At 37.7% G+C, this 22,652-nt stretch overlaps 1 long non-coding RNA gene across 1 annotated transcript; it reads left to right on the plus strand.

Moving 5' to 3' along the window:
• The first annotated feature begins 348 nt into the window (after positions 1–348).
• Positions 349–16,754, plus strand: LOC146004613 (uncharacterized). The gene is made up of 3 exons (XR_014443950.1): positions 349–526; positions 5,142–5,194; positions 16,639–16,754. It is a non-coding gene; the product is annotated as an uncharacterized LOC146004613 (long non-coding RNA).
• The last annotated feature ends 5,898 nt before the right edge of the window (positions 16,755–22,652 follow it).

The raw sequence follows: 22,652 nt of genomic DNA on the forward strand, positions 1-22,652 counted from the left end.
GCTTTACAAAAGAAAATATACTATTTTATGCTACAATACACTTTTCGTGATGTAGCGCTATTTATGGTGATTTTTCACTTTGCCTAGTGCTTTTCTGGTTCTTTTAAGGCTGGAATCTAGCGCATTTGTCCGCTGGCATTTGGCAACCCTACACTATTCTTGAACAAGTGGTCGTTGTCGGATAATGTTACAAACATCCGGAAATGTTTACATTCTTTTAGTACAGTCGACAGGCAACTGAATGACCAGTCGCGACGTTCTTGGTGAAGTCACACACCTCGGACATCGGAGGGTTTATAAAGCGAGCAGTTGTGGAGCTTAGTGCTTTGGTGAGACAGGCAGGGCGAAATGTTAGGCAGGCGACCCGACATGGAAGAGCTAGACCTTGAGGAGATGAGAAGGGCTTATGAAGCCTTGCTTGCGAACAGAGAAGAGGGAAGATATTTGCACCTCTTGGATGACTTCTTCCGAATTGGACTTACCCTTATTGTGATTGGATTTGGAATTTACAACGTTTATATGTTATGTGAGTACATGCGATTAAAGTAATATGCGACATGAGGTACCAGCGGTACATGGAGTGGCAGCTGATTTAAATCATCGCCACCCCTCCCTTTCAACACACACACCATGGGTGCCCATCCCCTTTAAGGCCTGTGGAGCGTCTCCCCAAATCATATCATAATCCCATGAAGTATTTAATTACGACAGCGTATCTACTGGAAGTAACTTTTTTTTAGCTTTACTTAACACCATACTTCATCTTCCCCTCAGCCTCCCCGATAGCGCAGTGGTAACGTCGTCGCCTTGTAATCAAGGGGTTCCGGGTTCGATACCCGGTGGAGGCACATAGTGGTTTGGATCCCACATTAAACTGTAGTCCAGTCCCGATTAGCCTATCTGTGCATAAAGTGGATATGAAACAAAAATTAAATTCATCTGCCCCTCCCCTAATCAGGGATTCACGTGTAAATTGAAGTCCTAATATGCAAGAGTTGGATATTGATCCCCTCCCCCAGATACAATTACCAGTTACAATTCCTCTGTCAGTATATGAATTGCTATTTATATAGCAGCAATGGTTAATTGGTAACGTGATTCAACTTGTGTCCAATGCTGGAATGTTCCGTCAGTAAAATTTCCATCCCACCCCCCACCCCCCACCAAATTGGTGGACGCAACTTATGCCTAAAAACACGCCTGCGGGCACGCCTACTCTAAAGTACTTCCTTTCTTTCATCTAATGGATGAAATATGGTGCACCTAAGGTGTACACGTTTTTACGTACATTTTATAGAAATACAGGGTGTCCCACTCGTAAGGGGCCCCGGAAAAAGTGTTATAAAAATCTTAATAAAATAGGATATGAAACCAAATTTGTACATGACATACCTTTATGGTTGGGAAATGAAGGTACATTACAAGAAGTGCTGGAAGTGACCTGCCCCCACCTGTATACACAGTTCAACACGGCACTGCATGTTCGTGAATGTGTTCGTCAGAAGTGTGGCATGTTGCCCCATCTTGCTGGTACCAGCCAAGTGTCAGTTCCTCGCCATCCAACTGGTTCACAAATTCATGAAACAATACCTGGTACACATCATTGTTGACAGTAGTGTAAAAAAAATTGGCCCGATGATGCGCCGCTGGAAAACTAAACGCGATTTGCATCTAACATTATATGTATATAATAAAACTACTACGCCGTGGCAATTTAATACAAGGTGGCGCAAAAGTCATCACCTGTTTTTTTAGCCTATAGCTTGGGTATTAAATTAAACAAAATAGGTATTCTTGTGTTAAACGTTTATTGATACTTGTAAATTTTATTTCCTCAATTTTTAAAGATAACATTCAATAAATGACCACTATTCGAATTGATGCGAATTTGAGCTGTTTTTATTGCGTTTTCCATGGTGTTGGAAAGGATCTGAGGGGAAATTTCAATTTCATGCTGTATATTGTCCTTTAGTTGCTGTACCGTCTCTGGCTTATTCACGTAAACCAATGGTTTCAAATATCCACAAAGGAAAAGATCTGGAGCGGTCAAACCGGGAGACCTGGCCTGTGTAGGCGCTGAACGATTGGAAAAATGTTTAAATTCTCGTTGTGTCAAGATTTCCTTAAAAATATTGTCACTTTTTTCACATTCTTGTGGGGTATACTTAATCATTTTGGCACACAATAAATTTCGTGAGTATCTTATATTTAACTGACAAAACACTACTGATATAAACAACAAGATGTCAAGGTAAAGGTCCGTTCAAATAGGATGATGACTTTTGCGCCACCTGTTATATGGAAAGGAAATGCTAAACTTATACGAACTTTAGGCATATCGTACTTCGGGATATAGAATTTGTTTGCGGCAGTTGTACAGAATATGCTGCTAAACGTATAAGACGTTACATTGGAAATATTATGTGCATATGTTTCTACCGTTTTAAGTTCAGTTTGTGGTCAGATAAAATAACCGGGATTGGGCCTCCAGAGTAGCCGAACCACAATGTGCCCCCACCAGGAATAGAACCCAGGACCATTTGATCATAATATGACAGCATTAGTATATTTTTATTAAATAGAGGTAAATCTACGTTATTTATTTGAAAATGATTTACTTAAAGATATATATGAGTTTAACATTGAATGTTCTCAGGGGAAAAAGTCACAAACGTCTAAAATACCAGCCCTAGAATAGTTTTTCTTGGCCCCATCAATTAACCAGTTAACGTAATTGCCTTGTAGTTAATCAATTAACCACTTAAGGTTATTGCCCTGTAGTTAACCAATTAACCAGTTGATGGTTTTGCGTGTAGTTAAATTAACCAGTTAAGGTTATTGCCTTGTAGTTAATCAATTAACCACTTAAGGTTATTGCCCTGTAGGTAAACAATTAGTCAGTTGAGTTTTTTGACATGTAGTTAATCAATTAACCAGTTAAGGTTATTGTCCTTTAGTTAATCAATTAACCATTTCATGTTATTGTCCTGCAGTTAATCAATTAACCAGTTAAGCTTATTGTCTTGTAATTATTCAATTAATCAGTTAACGTTATTGCCTTGTATTTAATCAATTAACCAGTAAAGGTTATTGCCCTGTAGTTAATCAATTAACCAGTTAAGGCTATTTCCCTGTAGTTAATTAATTAACCACTTAAGGTTATTTCCCTGTAGTTAATCAATTAACCACTTAAGGTTATTGCCCTGTAGGTAAACAATTAGTCAGTTGAGTTTTTTGACATGTAGTTATTCAATTAACCAGTTAAGGTTATTGCCTTGTAGTTAATCAATTAACCAGTTGATGTTATTGCCCGGTAGTTAATCAATTAACCAGTTAATGTTATTGCCTTGTAGTTAATCAATTAACCAGTTGAGGTTATGCCCTGTAGTTAATCAATTAATTAACCAGTGAAGGTTATTGCCTTGTAGTTAATCAATTAACCAGTTAAGGTTTTTGCCCTATAGTTAATCAATTAACCAGTGATGGTTATTGCCTTGTAGTTAATCAATTAAGCAGTTAAGGTTTCTGCCCTGTAGTTAATGAATTAACGAGTTAAGGTCATTGCCCTGTAGTTAATCAATTAACCAGTAAAGGTTATTGCCCTGTACTTAATCAATTAACCAGTTAAGGTTATTGCCATGTAGTTAATCAATTAACCAGTAAAGGTTATTGCCCTGTACTTAATCAATTAACCACTTAAGGTTATTTGCCTGTAGTTAATCAATTAACCAGTTAAGGTTATTGCCCTGTAGTTAATCAATTAACCAGTTAATGTTATTGCCCGGTAGTTAATCAATTAACCAGTTAATGTTATTGCCTTGTAGTTAATCAATTAACCAGTTGAGGTTATGCCCTGTAGTTAATCAATTAACCAGTGAAGGTTATTGCCTTGTAGTTAATTAATTAACCAGTTGAGCTTATTGCCCTGTACTTAATCAATTAATCACTTAAGGTTATTGCCCTGTAGTTAATCAATTAACCAGTTAAGGTTATTGCCTTCTGGTTAATAAATTAACCAGTTTAGTTTATTGCCCTGTAGTCAATCAATTAACCAGTTAAGGTCATTGCCCTGTAGTTAATCAATTAACCAGTAAAGGTTATTTGCCTGTAGTTAATCAATTAACCAGTTAACGTTATCCCCTTGTAGATAATCAATTAACCAGTAAAGGTTATTGCCCTGTAGTTAATCAATTAACCAGTTAAGGTCATTGCCCTGTAGTTAATCAATTAACCAGTCAAGGTTATTCGCCTGTAGTTAATCAATTAACCAGTTAACGTTACTGCCTTATAGATAACAAATCTCGGATTCGATTTACGGTGTTGACTTGTTTAAGTGTGTCTACTAAATCTAGTCCCGATTAATTAATTTGTGCTAGATTAGGATAAACGATAATTTGATAAAATTAATGAAGTGACACTCACAAAGAGACTTATCAAATCAGGACTTGAACCCGTAACCCTGATAACCCTAGTCGATCACTCAAGGTTATTGTTTTTTATGTTCACAGCTTAATATGACCTGAGTTCATAATATTTCTAGCGGTAATCAGGATTATATATTTTTCTGTAATTTAATCATAAATATATTTTATTTTACGATTTGTAAATAATTGTTTACATTTAAGTTATTCACTCAAACCACAATCACATGCAGGATTTTGTCAGGGGGAGGCTGGAATTGTAAAACTATGTTCTCTGGGTGGGGGTAATACTCTGTAAAATATCTCGTAATTTTCATGCTTAACTTTGGTCTAAAAAGTTGTGCCAAAACAAAAATGATAATCGGGGATAATTTTTAGAGGATTTGCATTCAGATTTTGATTTCCCCGAGTTCTTTGCTGCTTCAACTTAAAAATGTTGATGTTCTGACAATCAGTTGGGGTTGTAGCCCCATTAGCTCCTCCTGAGTACGCCAGTGACTCGGACTGAATGTATATCTAATTACATTTAATCTAACATCCGATTTTCGGAAATTCCTCACTCCGCAAAGTGTTTAACATTGTAGGTGTTTACAATAATGTATCGCTTATTATCCTCGTATTTATGTGTTACTTTTATCCTCAATAAATGTAAATCAGAAACAATGAATTAAAGCGCTATTAGATTTCTGATCACTCATTCTTATCTCTTCTATATTTCAGGGCCAGAAATCTTTGTGTACCTCGTGAAGCTCATTCCCAGCCTCAACCATCAGGTAAGGAAAACACATTTTTTTACTTTAGATTCATTCGTATCCGTATTTCTAAAATTAACAATAATCGATTTTTGATAGTTTCCAAAGCGTATGGGACCTACAATCAAAATTTTTCAGCAGTCTGAAATAAGCAGAGAAATTTGTTCCTTAGTCTGAAGTACATACAGGTGTTCTGCTTAAACACGATGTAAACGGTATTATTACCTAAGAGCTATAAGCCGATGTTGCAGGTGAAAACAAGAATTTTGGGAGATTAATTTATTTTGTGGTAAATTTCTCGTGCCGGACAAACGGCTGAAATTTGCTAGTTCTTTTAATTTCAATATTCGTACTTACGTATTCTTCTTAGAGAAACATTGTTGTAGGTGGCATTTCGCTTATTTCACGGAAATAAGCTCTATTTGCGACATATCGAGTAAGTTTTCTTCGTTTCTTTTTGCCTTCGGTAACACGCCAAATGGCGGTCACAGTTTCACTACTGTTGTCGGCATGCAGTGTTTCCACCCCACTGCACCCAAAAATACCTATGTAGCCCCACGAACCATTGACACATAGCCCCACGAAACATTTCCGGTAAGGTTAGGTTAGGTAGGGTCACGTTTAGGTTAGAATAGTTAAAAATTGGTTTACAAAAAAAAATGCGTAGCCCCACAGACCATTCTCGCATAGCCCCACGAACCATTGACACATAGCCCCACGAACCATTTGCGGAAACGTACCTTCTTCAGTTACAAAAACACGTGTTTGGAAACACATCAGCATTGATCGTGATTACGTCATCACACACAGACAACATCCGGCTGGAAGGAAATGGATGCAACAGCTTCCGTGCAGGGTCACACATTTATATCGAAAAATAGATGATTTACCGGCAAAATTCAAAGAACGTTGCGAGAAAACACTTCCCCGAACTTCCAGAAGTGTAAAGAAACTGCATTCGGTAAGTAAATTCTCCTGTAAATTTTAAGAAATCCGTTTGTCCGATACGATAAATTTACAATTTTTTTAAAATTCTCCTTAAGACAATAACACCGAGACATTTTATATAAAAACTTACAGGTTACATTTCCGATATCCTTATCTACTATAATATTTGAACCTCACACTGCAGTTATTTGGATTGTTTATAGTTTCGTTACAAAACATAGGTTTACAACCTAACAGCCATGATGATCCGCACGACAATTTAAACCAATACGACCTCGAAAAACAGTTATAATATAAGAACAGAATGGTCTACAACATTCAATAAGTCATTAGTGATGCGAAGAAAGTGAACGATATTCAACAACAGTTTGGATCATAGGGTAGCCCGGGACTATTTCGACCATTTCAAATTCAAAATTAAATTTGAGTCACAAATTTAAAATTTATTAAACAATAATGGATTGACACATTACATTAATATCCACATTTTACGGGAAATAAGGAACTGGGCCTTTTAAATGAAGTACATACACATAATAATAATAATAATAAAAAACAAGTAGTTGCGCAGTGCGGATTATTGGAATAGTTTGGGGTAATTACGATCACGTTTGGGGCTATTGTGATCACTAACACAGTCGTGATTTTCAGATGCACTTTCCACATGTAAATTGCTTTCTGCCGAAAGAGCCAACACAGATCTCGTGGAAGCACAACTTGCACTTCTGGCATTGTATCCAGTCTCCTTTTGCTGCACTTTCTTCCGAGTAATACTTCATTCCACAGAAGCCACAGGGGACGGGACGTTCTCATCCTCTTAATTGATGTCACTCGTAGATTCTTCATCACTGGAGGAGACTATTTTTCTCCTGAATTGATTCTTCTTACGAGGCATCACATTAAATGCAGTTTTCTCTTGAGCCAATGTGTTTTTTTTTCCACTACCTCCTGGAAAACGTGATCAGATGTCAAATGGCGTAGTCCTAGTTTCTTACAGCATTTCCGGGACACTGTTTTAGTAGGGGTAGGAATGATTTCTGAGAAGGGAGCTGTATTGTTTGGATCAGGGGATTTATGTGGAGGTGAAGTACCAGGAATGGAAAGGACAGGCATTGTTTCTGGGGTAGATGGGCTGGCTACCTCACGAACAGAATCATTCAGAGCATTTTAAGAAAAATCAATAATTTATTATCATTAATTACATAAGTTATTTTAAACATTTACAGTTCAATGTAATATATTAATTAATAATAGGCACCGTTTTCATACCACACTCCTGTTCGTACAGATGTATTAATCTAAATGGGAAAACTTATTGAAATCTCGCATGTTAATATATAAAAATACCAAAAATGAAAGTTAGTTTCCATATTTTAAATTTTTCTTTGTTATAAATTTTAGTGTACGAACAAGTATGTGACATACTGTATACGTTTCAGTTTTACATAACTAAATATCGATCACAAACAAGTGATCGGGAAGTTGTATAAATACTGATCGAAATAGCCTAAAACGGCAGATATTTTTCTCAGAATTGGCTACCCTGGAGGCATTGGAAATACGTCGCAAATATGGTGTGCGAGGAGAAATCTGATTCCCTAGTTAACACAGCAAAGCAAGTTATACAGGGATACCGATTCATTCAAGAGCTACAGCTTACGTTTGGTGGCGTAAATATTTAACTATTAAAAAGTACAAAGTTCTGTTACATACCTTCGCAGACAAAATCCAATGCTAGAGCTTAATCAACGGTAAAATCGCCATGCCAATACAAACAACTTCTTTCCACAACACTGTCCACAACTAAGGGTGTAATGGTCGCCAAGCGGAGCATTATACTTCTTTTGATCGGACTAGCCCCTTGGTCGAAATAACCCCGGGCTACCCTATATAATAGTAATAATACCTGAACTCAGGAACTTTGGCTAGAAATCGCAAACGCGGTGTGAGCCAAAAAAAAAGAAGAAAGAAGAAGATTAATAGAAATTTCTAAATTAGTATTTCGTTTCATTTCCGATGCGCCATTGTTGCAACGTTCGTTATTATATAATTACAAAACTGAATGTGTGTTCAATATTCAACTATATATTAGCTTTTTACGTCATGATTTCATGTATATTTAAAGGAATAGTGCATATCGACTATTTTATTGAAATATTCGAGTACGGTTTCGATGTAGTACTGTGTCTAGCGTATTATTTCAGTAATTTTGGATATTTTCAATATGTCCAAACAATCCATAAAGTCAGACAAAATCAGATTATTTGCTTAATTCGAAGCATAAGCGTCTTATAAACTCGTAATAAACAATATACAAACAAATTATTTTTATCCGGCGTGGGACCCTTGGGTACGTGTCGCTATAATTCCTTTCGCGCTTAAACCGTTCCGAGGATCCTCCATTCGCGCTTATTCCTGTGTTGAAATTTCGTTTCGCGCTTAATCCGTTCGTAGGTTGTTCCTTTCACGCTTATACTGGATATCCAAGATCGGTTTCGCACTTAATCCGGTTTACTGTTGTTCTTTTCGCGCGTATTCCAGTGTTCGATTTTGGTTCTGCTGTTAATCAGTTTCGCTGTAATCTCTTTCGCGGTTATTCCACCACCCCAATAACCTAATTTCGCCTCTCTCTCTCTCTCTCTTAAAAAAAAGCTTTTTCCCACTCTTCCTGCACTGACAGCGTGGCTGCAAACAGGAAGTTTTCCTCGGATTGCCAAATCGCCTGACTGCTCTTTCGTCCTTGTATTCGATTTTCCAAAGACAAGCACAGTAGTACCATTGATTCAAAGCACAGTGAGGCTATTGTATGCTAAGGCAGGAGAATTCAACTTTTGAGGGAAGGTCATATTTGTGCGCGTCACCGAACTTTCTTAATAACTTCCGTTACGTTTACCCACAATCCTCTCCCCATTCTTCTGCTCTGGGCGAGTTTGAGACTTGGTTTGGTCGAGGTGTATTAGTTTTTAGCATTGTAGCCAACTTGCATTAGAAGCTACTAAATGTGGTGAATATAATGCATGAATTTTTTGGCTACTTTGAATGTTTGTAGCGAATTTTCTTGATAATTTTCTATTATCTATAAAAATTATATAAGTACCTAATAAATTAATCTGTGATTGTTCAAACCTATGCAGACCAAACCGGACTGCGCATAGACGAACTTTTGAAAAGCATTGGGTGAGTTGCGACACTAGACGATTTCGTAGGAACTGAATTTTCTTAAAGCAGTTTGAAAATCCAGTCGAAATTAAAATAATTCCAAGGATGTTTGCTCTGTCATGATATTCGGGAAGTTCTACCACTAAATTATTTGTTTCACGTTCATTTGATGTAATAAAATTACAATTATTTGACGACAAACTTGGTAAATCAGTAATAGCCGATTTTCGAAGCGAATTTAAATCTAAAGTACTTCCATCACCCAAGATTGGTGAGTTGGTGTTTTAAGTCCACTTTATGCACAGTAAGGCTAATCGGGACTGGACCTACATCTTTAAGTAGGATCCAAACCACTATGTGTCTCCACCGGGAATCGAACCCGGGACCCCTTGTCTACAAGCCGACGACGCTACCCTCACCAAAGAAAATCGACACTCGTTCAGTCTTGTTTTCAACATTGGTTCCTTACATTCAATATTCTTAACAGCCCGACGAAATACATAAAAAGACACACATAACAATCCCTTACACATACATAACACGCCACTATATCGTCCCTTTAATTTGAGGGACATATGCTAAGATCCACAAACATGCACTTGGGGAAAGAGGAGAGCGGGGAGGGAAGGGGAGAAAGAAAGAGAAGAGAGAGAGAGAGAGAGAGAGAGAGAGAGGGAGAGAGAATGAGAGGTCCGCCCTTCTTTTTCTCTCTTCTATCTCCATCCTTCTCTGTCTCTCTCTTTCTCTCTTTAACTCGCTTCTTTCTTTCTCTCTCTCTCTTTCTTTTCTTCCTATCTCACAGAGAGAGGACTTTCTCTTTCCTTCTCTTACAATAAGAATAAAGTTTGCGAAATATTAGAGCAAGACATCAATCCTTCGGCTACCGAGTTGCCATTATATCTTGTTTAACAATTATTCAAACCGAAGCTAAATATATCTATCTACCTAGGTATAGTACATTTCTCAATGTACTCGTAATAAGAGGACTTTGTCCTTAATTACTACAATTTCCCCATCCTGGTTAAAGAAGTCACATATTAATCCGGATCCCGTTTTAAAACGAGGTCAAGTTCCGGTTAGCCTATTTGTGCATAAAGTGGACTTAACATCCATCCTGGTTAAAAACATTCTTGTGTCCAATTTCTTTGTTGCAGTTCGAATTTGTGGACGTGAGTTTCACAGATCCTCGTTAATAGTAATCTTAAATCCTTCGAGCTTTCTTCTTGTTATTGCAAACATTGGCCCTTGTACGATTTGTAAATTTGACATTTATGAGACGGGTTTTACCAGGTAGTTTGGGACCGTCTCTATGAGTTGTGCTGATTTCATTTCGGTTCGCAAAGTTCCCCGAACAGTTAGAGGGTGACTATACCCTCCTGTTGTTCTGTTTCATTTATACCAAAAAATACCAAGGTTATCTCTTCTTCGATACCGTTCCAAATCAACGATCATATCCTGTAATTGTTCAATCAGCCCATCCTTACTTTTCAGTGTCTTCCCTAGGTTCTTCACTTCATCTACAGTACAGGGTGTACCAAAAGCCCCATTACCCGCCTTTGAATTGTAGACAAACTTGCAAAATGTTATTTTAACAGCATGCGTATGATGAGAGGATGGTATACCATTAATTCAGACCAATGACCACCATTTACTCCAGATGATCTGTGTGCACACCGCCATTTTCATGGCACAGTATTATTCGCCTCCAGGTGCGATGTAAATATCTTGTGATATTGCGCTATGGGGACACATCAAACAGAAAGTCGCCCATAATCGTTATCAGACAACTGGGGAACTTCAAGAAGCTGTTCGCAGTTCGTTTGCTTCCCTCACCATGTTACGAAGTATTTCATATCGCACTTGCGAGCGAATAATACTGTGCCATAAAAATGGCGGTTTGCACACAGATCCTCTGGAGTAAATGGTGGTCATTGGTCTGATTTAATGGTATACCATCCTCTCATCATACGCATGCTGTTAAAATAACATTTTGCAGGTTTGTCTACAATTCAAACGGGGGGGGGGGATAATGGAACTTTTGGTACACCCTGTATATTGCATTCCATTACATTTGTTGAGTCTATTTACGACTACCTTAGTTACCGTCTGCAGGCTATGACAGAACCGACAATGAACAATAAATTTTGCCGGCCCCCGTGGCGGATTGGTTAGCACATCGCGCTACGACACCAGGGGTTCCTGGTTCAAATCCGGGCCTGGACATGGGTGTTAGTGAGTGTCTATTCACCAATTTCATCATATCATCACTCATCCCAATCTTTCGCAATTAGCCAAAAGTGGCAGAAAAGCGAAGTAAAATAAACCAAATCAATAAACAATAACATTTCTGGGGTTTGTACCACTGCTTTAACTTCTTCACCTACCTGTTGTACGAGTTCTAGCTGCTGTATTGCCGTTGTCGTTGTTCTGGGGAACTGGTCACGTGAGTTGTATTACCATCGCTGAAGGTACGTTTCACTTTCATACACACAGAGAATTTCACTGCAAGAATTACAATGAAACCGCCCTACACGAGTTCACTTAGTTGATACTTCACCACACAATGTATGAATGCATCGTATATACTTCATACACTGCACTTTATATGGGGTCAAACTCGGAGCACGATTTCTTACGTGTCAACACTCTGGTAGCGATTTTGGGAACGACTGAAGATGACCGGACTCCTCTCCGATTTTCTTTATATTTGACATACTCACTAATTGAGGCCTCCTAATCACGAATCTGAAGTTAAAAGTTGTCGGAAACATCTAGAAATTGCAAAATAAGCGAAAATAAGGCGTTAGTTTTCGGAATGGAAACCGTCGATTTTCGCGAATTTTTTTGTTTCCCAAGCAAATATATATATATATATATTCCTGATACTACCACGACACGAAATTTTAACTATGTTTGCCTAACCTAACCGAAACTAACCTAACCACACGTCAATGGTTCGTGGGGCTAGCGCCAATGGTTCCTGGGGCTAGCGTCAATGGTTCACAATTATTTTGCAATTTCTAGACGTTTCCGACAAATTTTAACTTCAGATTCTTTGTTAGCAGGCCTCAATTAGTAAGTATGTCAAATATGAAGAAAATCGGAGAGGGGTCCGGTCATCTTCAGTCATACCCGATTATCATAAGATTCTTACCTCGTTTCAACTCGTTCTCGAACTCGAAGGACATGTCTCGATCTCGCCTCGAGATACATAATATAAACATGACATGTCAGTGCACAAATGATTTTAGTTTATAAAAAACATTGAGGTTCAAGAAACGTTCCTTAACACGTTAACTGCCACGTTAACTCACGCTTGTTTTACGCCAGGGGCCTCGTGAAGCGTATTTAACTCACACGTCTCTTTACCTTCGGAGCCTCGTGGTGCACAGGAAACTCGCGCTACCATGCTATAACGTACAGTGGGATCCATAAGTATTGCTCAGCAAATTGTCCATGACTATTTTCGTTGGCCTATTTCTTAGTTCTACGCATTTTTAAGGACTGTATTCCTACGTATACTGGTTCAGAGGTTGTAAGCAGATTGTTTGGTATTTTGTGTCACTTCTTGAAGCTCTCATTGCATAAAACAAAGGGAGTAAATGTGGTCATGGATATGGCAATACTTATGGATCCCACTGTACATTTTACGTAAAGAGTGGTCCCGTAGACAAAAGTTTGCAGATGGTTCGTGAAAATCTTATTTAATGATGCTGTTATTATCAATACAAACAAGCGTGGATCAAATGAATAGTTGTACATTAACTTCTTCGTTTATATTTATTTTTACCTTTAAATTTAACTTAAATCTGCCAAGTAAACAAAAAAGAAACATTTTCACTCATGAACTGTTTTTCCGATTGTGCATTTCACCTTCAATTATTGCTGGCCATAGCTCTTCGAACAATATCGATACAATTGTATACGACAAAGTCATGTTGCAAATAACAAAAAACTCAATGTTCGAAAAAAATAATAAACATGCTGTGATCCAAATATGACTCACGTGGCATGCAGCAAAAAAATGATTCTAGCGTCACGTGAGTTCCATATGACTCATACACATAAAATAAAATATTTAAAAATATAGAAAAAAATCATCTAATCATCAAGAAACGTACTGCTTTCAAAATTTTTATTATATTCTCGTAATGAAACATCGTGACCCATACATTGTGGCAGTCAACGTGCAAAAGGGTTTTTCTTGTTGACGTTTTGTTTGAATCCTGTGAATCGCCTAAGTAAATGCAATCAAATTTGAACAGGTTTACAGTTATAATTCAAGGAATCAGTTTACAATTAATATAAACAAATATCCGCTTGGCATGTATGAATTAGTAGCATTGTAAAGTAATTTTGGTTTACAAATGTAATAATACTTTTTCTACAGTGTGTCTCTGGAATCTTGGAGCACTGATGCGTATAACGGCAGAGAGGGAGAAAAGGCGAGTGGGAGGAACAAAGAATGCGCGATGCTGGAAACGGATGGTAGCTGCAGCTACGATTTCCCTCTCAAGTCGCTACTTGCGCAGAGATTTGTTTTTCGTTCGCTTGATCCATAGATACCCTGGACAGAGTATAGTTTACTAAAGTCTGGAACGAGACCAACACTCTCGGGCATTAAGTCCCGGTCTCGTCTTCAATTTCGAGACGAGACTCAGATATGTCTCGTTTAAGTATCTTCAAACACAAAATAATATTTTTGTCTCGCTGTAAATTGTTTCTTTAGATCTATAGCAGATACAAGCAATGTTGTTCTGTAAGATACATGATATTGCATTAACAATTCTCTGTATGACGAATTAAGTGTACGAAGCAACTTGTACATCACTCGGTGATGTAGAGAGCTCATAGTGCAATACCTGCAAGCCTGCAAATGCCGACGAATTTCCTGCAACAAAACGAACTTTTGAAACCGTTTGACAATTTTCAATCCACGTTATTTTCCATTATGCCAAAGGCACTCTGCCCGAAGGCAACTCCCATGAAAATATTAATCTCTCTTCACCGCACATTCGAGTGTTTGTGAAACTTCTATCAAAAAGTGAATTGTTGAAGTAACTACCACAAAAGCTTTTTGAAAAATGTATTTACGTGAAAATAATTGATAAACTCTCCATATTTTCCTCGATGGCTGAATGCACCTTTTGTTTCAAGTTCTAGTCTGGTCTGGGTATCCTCTCAATATGTTTATTATTCATACGATTAGCATAAAGAAAAAGAGGCATGCGAAACACTGCATTGCAAATTACACATTAGGTTGTTTCTTTCAACTCGATACGGTTTAGGATATCTCTACTAGTCTTTGTATTGTATATAATGTAGATGAATAACTAAAATATATTAACCATATTAACTTGTTGAAGAGAGAATCAATATGTGAAATAACAGGGAGGGACTCCCCCCCAAAAAATATCCATGCCAAAAGAAAATTACTTTTAACCCTGCCAGGGATGTTTTTATGAGATTGAAACCATACACTCTAGCATTTTATTACAATGTAGAAATTAATGGTTTAGTCATGTGGGTTAAAGGAAACATTCTGAAATGGACCAGTCTTACCAAGAAGGCTAATTTCTACTTACATTTTCATATTATAGTGCTGATATTTCACACGTATATTAAACACTGTAATAATAAACAAGAAACTTGTTAATAGGTTAGGTAGACATTTAGTTTGAACTTGGTAATATAAATTTGGTCATGTTTTCTGTGCTATTAGTTCGATGGCTCTTTTTGTGTATTAATGTTTGGGTTTCGCTACAATGTAAAATACTGTTTCTGAATTACGTGTAAATAATTTGAAGACCTAGGCTAGAACCACTGTTCTAAGATTCTTAGAACCGCAAGGGAATAGTTTAGTTTACTAACTGCTAACATACAAATTTGCATACCCCACAAAAACTTACCTCCCGAAATGTGATCACAAATACGCCACTGAATGGGCATCACCAACTCCCAAACCAAAATGCTTAATTCGCACAGTGGAGAGAATAGCTTATAATATGCTGTACCTGCTGCAAACTATTAAATTTCTTATAATGGGACTGTTGTACACAATTTATCCTTAACCGTTGCACGGCGACATGGAAGCTCAAACATACACAGGAAGGGATACCACGCTTGAACTGAGAGAGAGAGGGAGAGAGAGAGAGAGAGAGAGAGAGAGAGGGGGGGGCAGAGAGAGCGGCAGAGAGAGAGAGAGACAACAGAGGGACAGACAGAGAGACAGAGAAAGAGAGAGAGAGAGGGACGGAGGGACAGAGGGAGAGAGATAGACACAGAGAGAGCGAGACAGAGAGAGAGACAGAGGGAGAGAGAGCGAGAGAGAGACAGAGAGAGAGACAGAGAGAGAGAGAGAGCGAAAGAAACGAAGGACGATAAGAGTTTCCCTCTCCCTTTTCAAAACATATTGTTCTCCACTGGTTGTCTCTAGTTGTCGGAGGTGGTCCGGAGCTGCAGGCCGTTAGGGCCCTACAAAACGTGGGCCATAGCCTTACTATATAGCCTCCAACATGCAAAATCTATGTTTCACACTGTTGGAAACGTGTGCTTCTTGTAGTACATACAAATCGTTCTAGAATCTTGTCGACACTTCATGGAATGAAAAGCCAATCTATAGCCTATTTTCATTTCTGTTCTTTGCAGTATACAGTTATGGTGAAAATGTCTCAACATTCTCACAACCAGGAACGTTAAGGCTATTGCACAGGATACAACCCTAGGTCATATCTATTCGTCGTAGCTTTCAGTCATCAATTTGTTTATTATTTATGGACATTGATTTTGAAAGTACAGTAAAACCTCGTTAATCCGGACTTATGGGGGTGATAAATTGACCGGTTTAACGAAAGTCCGGATTAAATGAAAAAACCTAAAAGAACAGTAGAAAGTGCATTAAAACTCCGTTTATAGCAACAAAACACGTTTATTATGGTGTTTTTAAAGGGCATAGGCCTAAATATACTATACAGTACAGTACAAAGTGTGCGGGAAACAGAATTTCGTCAGTAGGTGACTGCCTTTTCTTTGGGAAGTTCTCTTCTTGACTTCTAGCCACATTTAAAACCTTGCATTCTGCTTTTTTTGCCTGCCTGGATTAAGCGAAGTCCGGCTTATCGGGATCCGGATTAACGAGATTTTACTGTAATTTACATTTCATCCCAGGTTCTCGATATAACTGATTCCAAAACTTATTTGAACTTTTATTAAATATTTAACAGTGAAATATAAATTTCAAAACTTCTACCTTTTCTGCACTCATCGTGCAAGGCAATGATTATGCACTATGTCATCAGATGAAAACTATCAAATAGTTCTTTTTCAATGAAATTGCTTACGGTATATTCTTATTCTAGGATGGAGATGATGAGAAGACCTTGGGAAAAGAAGCCGGAGAGCTGTGACAGCAGAGGACTGCGTGAAGAGGATTAACATCGTTGATCCATGTATTGAGAAATGTACTCAAACACCAGAAAAATCTAAATAAACTCTCTTCACCGAGACTTAGGGCATTCTTATTTGAAAAGTGTAACTAGAAATTGTAAGAATAAGTTTTAACAACTTATTATTAGAAATAAATCTAGTAGGACTATATTGGTAAAAAATGAAACGTCCCCAAGTCGGTGAGCGCTCGGAATAACTGGGCGGAGTAATTCACGCCGGACGCCAAATAGTTTGGTTCAAAACTCCTCAAGCTGCGACACAGGTATTCAGATTTACCCATTATACACGCCCGAGATATGACAATCTTGTACGTACACTCCGGATTCGGGTGTGCACAATGATAATTAGTGTCGACGCAACAAGATTATTACACTGGGGTAAATGTATATATCCACACTGAACGAATTCACTATATCTTCTGATATAACTTCACTGCACTGCTTAAAATAGTCGCACGCTACAGGATGCCCGGACATAGCTGCTGGAATATTGCACCTTGAAGCTTCATTTCCAAATTCTTTGCTTTCTGACGTGCGAGCTGTCGACTGGACAACCTGTTACTTCCAACATATATACCCTGTCCCATCTAAATCTGGAGGAAGGCCGCGCATAGCGGCAGAGAAGGGGAGGAAATCGAGAGGACAGAGCGAAGCAGTACGCGCTGCTGCAAAGGCAGTCGCTTCTCCCCACATCTAGACAATCGAGTTCTCTCTTACGTGTTCATTGGTGGAGCCGTCTCGCGTCAATTACGGACGCCAGGACTTGTTCTCGTTTGCCTGCTCCAGATATAACTGAAACAGAGTATAGTAACAAATAAGTGTTGCAAGAGTTACTTGGCAGTTACTTGAGCAATGAAATCGAACTTGGGTTGCAGTGACATTTCTTTATTGCATAAAAGTACTTAAAATTAGTTCGTGTAAGTAAGTGCAAGGTTGAAATAATTTTTGAAATATGTAGCGTCTTCAAATTTTTCGTTTTAAAACCATGTTTCTAGATTAACGGCAAAGAAATTGGCAAATTGTCCATCACCATTTTCATTCAGTCCGTTTTCCACAATGTTATGATCATGAATTGAAGTAAAAACATCATGAGGCAGAGGACAACATCTGCTATGTATCAACAGAAATGCATTCCTTAAAACAACACACGGTGTGGAATGAAGAGTAATGTAAATAGTGATGGACAATTTTCCTACTATTATCTTTGCCGTTGACTGTACATAAACAATGAAACTGTTAAGAGTGTGATGAATAAGGAATTAAGGAGTTGTTTGTAAATTCTCCTCACAGCATTCATAACATAACTCTACAAATTGAACACAATATTACAGATGAATAAAGTCAAACATACATTTTCATTGCCGGAGTTTTAACGTTACTCCAGATGATCTTTTTAAAAGTATGCCAATTGTCAAAAAGCAAACTAACAATATTGTTTTCCAAAAAGAATATGGCATGACTACATTAACTTTGCTAGGAAAGATCGCTGTTAACATATTCGTTTCACAATACCCTAATGAAACCTTTGTGAACGAGGATACTCTGACATCAAAATATAACATTGTTTTTGCTCTAAATTTGTTTACTGACAATAAGCTACTATGCAATATACACATTTTAGTTTCTTGTTTGCAAAGATGTTGGTGTTTATCTTATTGAGAACTCGTAGACACTTCAAATTTCAAAATTAAAGTGCGTGTGTTTCTGATGGTGTGTGTTTCTTGAAAGGCATTTTCTTCCAGTAATAATATTGTATATATGACAGCTACCATTTCTCATTTTCCTTTCATTTGCTTGGAGAACTCCATGGACGATGACACTGTAGAAGACAATTGAAGCCAGACCAGTTTATCCACTTTTAATATTTCCAAATATGTGTTACAATTTACTATAAAGACCACGTCTTTTTCTTTCCATTACGTTTTCAGCTTCACCACCGGTATTTTCCATGACCATACCATTCTGGAAAAATATGAAAAACGTTTTGGATTACACACGTTAAGAAGCTAGATTATGTAAATGATTGTGTCCAGATAAATAGGAAATAATTTAGGAACGCCTGGAGAAGTTTCAAATTTTAAATGTTAACATTCAATATTTCAATTAACGTTTATAGCATACTTGCCCAATTCTAACTTCATTTTTCAAAAACCGTCGATTTTGAATGTCGATGAATTTAGAAGATATTATTAATATCAATTTCCTCTTTCTTTATTTGCGTGGACTAAGTTTAGTCTTAGGAATTCTTAATATAATTTTGTACGTCCATATGGAACATGTAAGAGAACATGTATTCCCTAAATCCCTAATTCCCTAATTCCATAAATTAGCAATTGATAATTATCGGCATATGAAAAAATGTTTTTTCCTTTAAATTTAAATAGTTTCTATGAATTCTATATATTTTCTTACCACCACGAGAAGGATGGCCACAAGGAAAACAACAAATATAGACTTGTTTGCCATGTTTTGAAGAACAGGAATACTGCAAATGGAAAAAAAATCATTAATTAAATTGCGCTGTGGAGCTCATAACGTAAGTGTCGAGACGTTTGAATTATTGAGAGGCCCGGTGGATGCACAGTGGCTCGAATCACACTAGGTTCAGTCCTGATTAGCCTATCGGTGCATACAGTGGACTCAAAGCAACAATTAAAACTAAAATTCAATCCAATTTTTGAGAGACCTCATGGTGGTGAAGGCCCCCACGGTAAAAAAGATTAGTAATATCAAATAGTTTAATACCATGTATTAAAAATCTCAGAATTGCAAATTACTCAAACTGTGCTGTTAACTTCCCACGAATACATTGCCGGGAACACAGTAAAAACTACAGCCAGGGCCGGATTAACCTATGGGCAACTGGGGCATTTGACCCGGGGCCCACACCAAAAGGAAGCTGTGAAGGGCCTCCAACAAAAAAATATTTTAACCAGCTGACTATGCTTCTGAAAAATTACACATGTTGTATTTTAGAAATAAAAAAAACTTCAATATTGTCGTATGTCTACACCCTTCTGGATGCAATTGTAGCACAGCTCTCAGTCGATCTGTTTGTAGATATCTAAAGCTCAGTATACTTTATAACATGGACAAAAGGCAAGAAAAGTGTGTCTACTATAAATTTTAAGCCTTTGGGAATTTTCTTGAGGAAAGTGTAGTTACTACAATTTCCACAATAAACCTGTCGGTAATTGTCCAGTAGATGGACCGTGCATATGTAGTGACATATTTACTCTTAATTGTAAATAATATCATTTATAATAAATTATGTACGTAAGTACTGCTCAGTTCTCTGTTTCCGTATGAACCCCCTTAGTATTTGTTATATATTGTAGTTACGGTGTTCACTCTTTATAATATACTGTAGACATTTAGACACAGAATTTTACTGCTGCTATAGCGCTACAATTTTCGTCCTGTAACTTTATTTTACTGCTCTATTCTCCCTGCAAACCTATCTGCGATATGTTCGATTCTGAATGACTACTGATTCTGAAATCAGGTCTACCATTTCAACTGCTGAAAATTGGTGGTTAACATATTGAGCTAATAAAGCTCCTAGTAAAAAATAATAAAACATAGGAGGCCCCCCACAAAACATATTGCCCAGGGGCTTCCACAAACCTTGATACGGCCCTGAATACAGCCATTATTTTAATGCACCATACTTACATTGTAGCTTGTGTTTCAATAGTTCTCTCAGCTGGTGTATATATATATATATACACCCAACAAGCCAACTAGGGAATATACCTATATCTCATAGGTTATTTAATTTTCACAACCGAAGCGATAGGTTTCACGGAAGACATGATAAACAAAACGCTAATTGCACAAACTAGCAATTATTTTCTGCCTGTTCGCATGTTAAGAAGAATTTCGTGCAGTATATGTCAAAAGGGGAATCAGAAATATGGTTCCATATCTGCCTGTACGTGAAACGTTAATCACGTGATGATAAGATACGCACGAAAACAACTGGCCAACATTTCTAGTTTTTGCCGCAAGAAATTGCTCAACACTTTCGTACTTTATCAAAACTGAATATAATGTTGTGGGGAAGGTATACGAAAGGAATTCATCTCTTCTTTCCAAAAATAAATTCGCATTATTCTAGAATTGTTCTCATTTTACCCTTACCATCTCAGAGATTTAATATACGTTACTTTTCACGTATTAACTACAGGAGAGGAGGAAATTATTAAAACATATTCCCATATTAATAATATTGAATTATATCGTTGTATTGAGTGTGAACCAGCATAAACCAACATAATCTAGTTATGATATTGTTATATTTCACTGGTTTTAACCATATTATATACAGAAGAAAATTTAATTTCCTTGTCCCGAAAATTGATCGTTAAGTGAGGGTGGATGGGGGAGGGGGACAAGGTGTGATTTTCAATAATTCCAATTTTATACATCCTGGCTGTAAATTGATTTTTCACTAATTGACCCATTTTAAACCATAATACATGTTATTTGTCACCTGGCAACAAGGGCGGATGAAGATCAAATGTTCAATCGGGCGAGGTGGATTTTTGGCGCCCCTCCCCCCTAATTTCTACCCTGCCATTAGGGTGAAAAATAAAAATAATAACTTTTGGTTTTTCACACAGTCTAACGTCTGAATCCCATCATTAGTATCGGCTATGTTATCCGCAGTATGCGAATTACGGTTTTTGCTTTAGGGAAGGAATGACCAATCAGTGGCGTATTTCTAATGTTATTTCGGGTGAGGTTACTTTGGGTATGCAACTATCCATTTAGACCGCAACTTTACAACGTTATGCTGTGTTTGAGTATTTCAAAAAAAAATGTGAAGTCTGCTTCATTTGAAAAGTGAAACGTTGGGACGAAAGTGGGAAATCTAAAATTTACACTTTCAACAACTTTTTCGAGCGACGTATTCATGCAATAATCAAGGGCGAGTCTACTTTTGGATTTGCTGCACGGCGGCCCTAGGTGGGTGCAAGGCCTGGGGCATACAATATTCGCTGGACCAATAATGAAAATTTATCATATTTTTGTTCCATAGTCTTAATTGCAGATGTATATATAATCACAATATAAATATTATTAAATTTAATTTACATATTTGCCGTATATTATCTATAGGGTGGCGCACGAATAGTTGACACATTTGAAATTAAGATTGAAAATTTATTTTTAAATATTACATGTGCATATTATGACATACAGAACAGCTAGTCCGTGGAAAGTTTTCTCACTGTATCACATGTTCAGTATGGCCCCCGTTTTGCCGAACAACCTCTTCAAGGCGGATGCGCATATTTCTTACCACTCTACGGCACATGTCTTCGTGAATATTACCACACAACTGAACTATCCGACCTCGCATTTCCATAATGTTTGCTGGCTTTAACGGGAAGAGTTTTTCCTTTAAAGCCCCCCCCCCACAGAAAAACGTCACAGGGATTTAAATCTGGGCTTGAAGGTGGCTAGAAGAAACCTCCATTGTGTCGATCAGGATATCGATTGGAAATCACCCTATCACCAAAACCTGTGTTCAAAAAGTCCAACACAACATTAGCGGTGTGAGGGGTAGGTGGGGTGAGGTGAGGTGTGAGAGTTACGTGTCATTGCAACTCGAACAGCCTCAATGTTTTCAGAGGTCCGAACAGGAGCAACGCGAGGTCGTCTTTCTTCTTTCACGGTGAGCTGGCTACTTCTTAGAACGTACGGTACAAATGAAGAATAGTTTTTCTTGCTGCAGCCCATCGTGTTTTGAAATGAGCTCGAAATTTCCGTTGCGTACTTGTAACGCTCTTTGTTTCTGCATAGAACAGGACTGTTTTGGCGCGCTGCACTGACTGGCGGGAAATGGATGTGTTTGCTAGAACATGCCTAGCCAGCCCAGCGATAGGCCGCCTACAGGTTATTCCAAGGACTACCGAATG

The sequence above is a fragment of the Lepisma saccharinum genome, chromosome 22 (assembly GCF_977018435.1).
Source record: "Lepisma saccharinum chromosome 22, izLepSacc3.1, whole genome shotgun sequence".
NCBI classification, from domain to species: Eukaryota; Metazoa; Arthropoda; class Insecta; order Zygentoma; family Lepismatidae; genus Lepisma; species Lepisma saccharinum.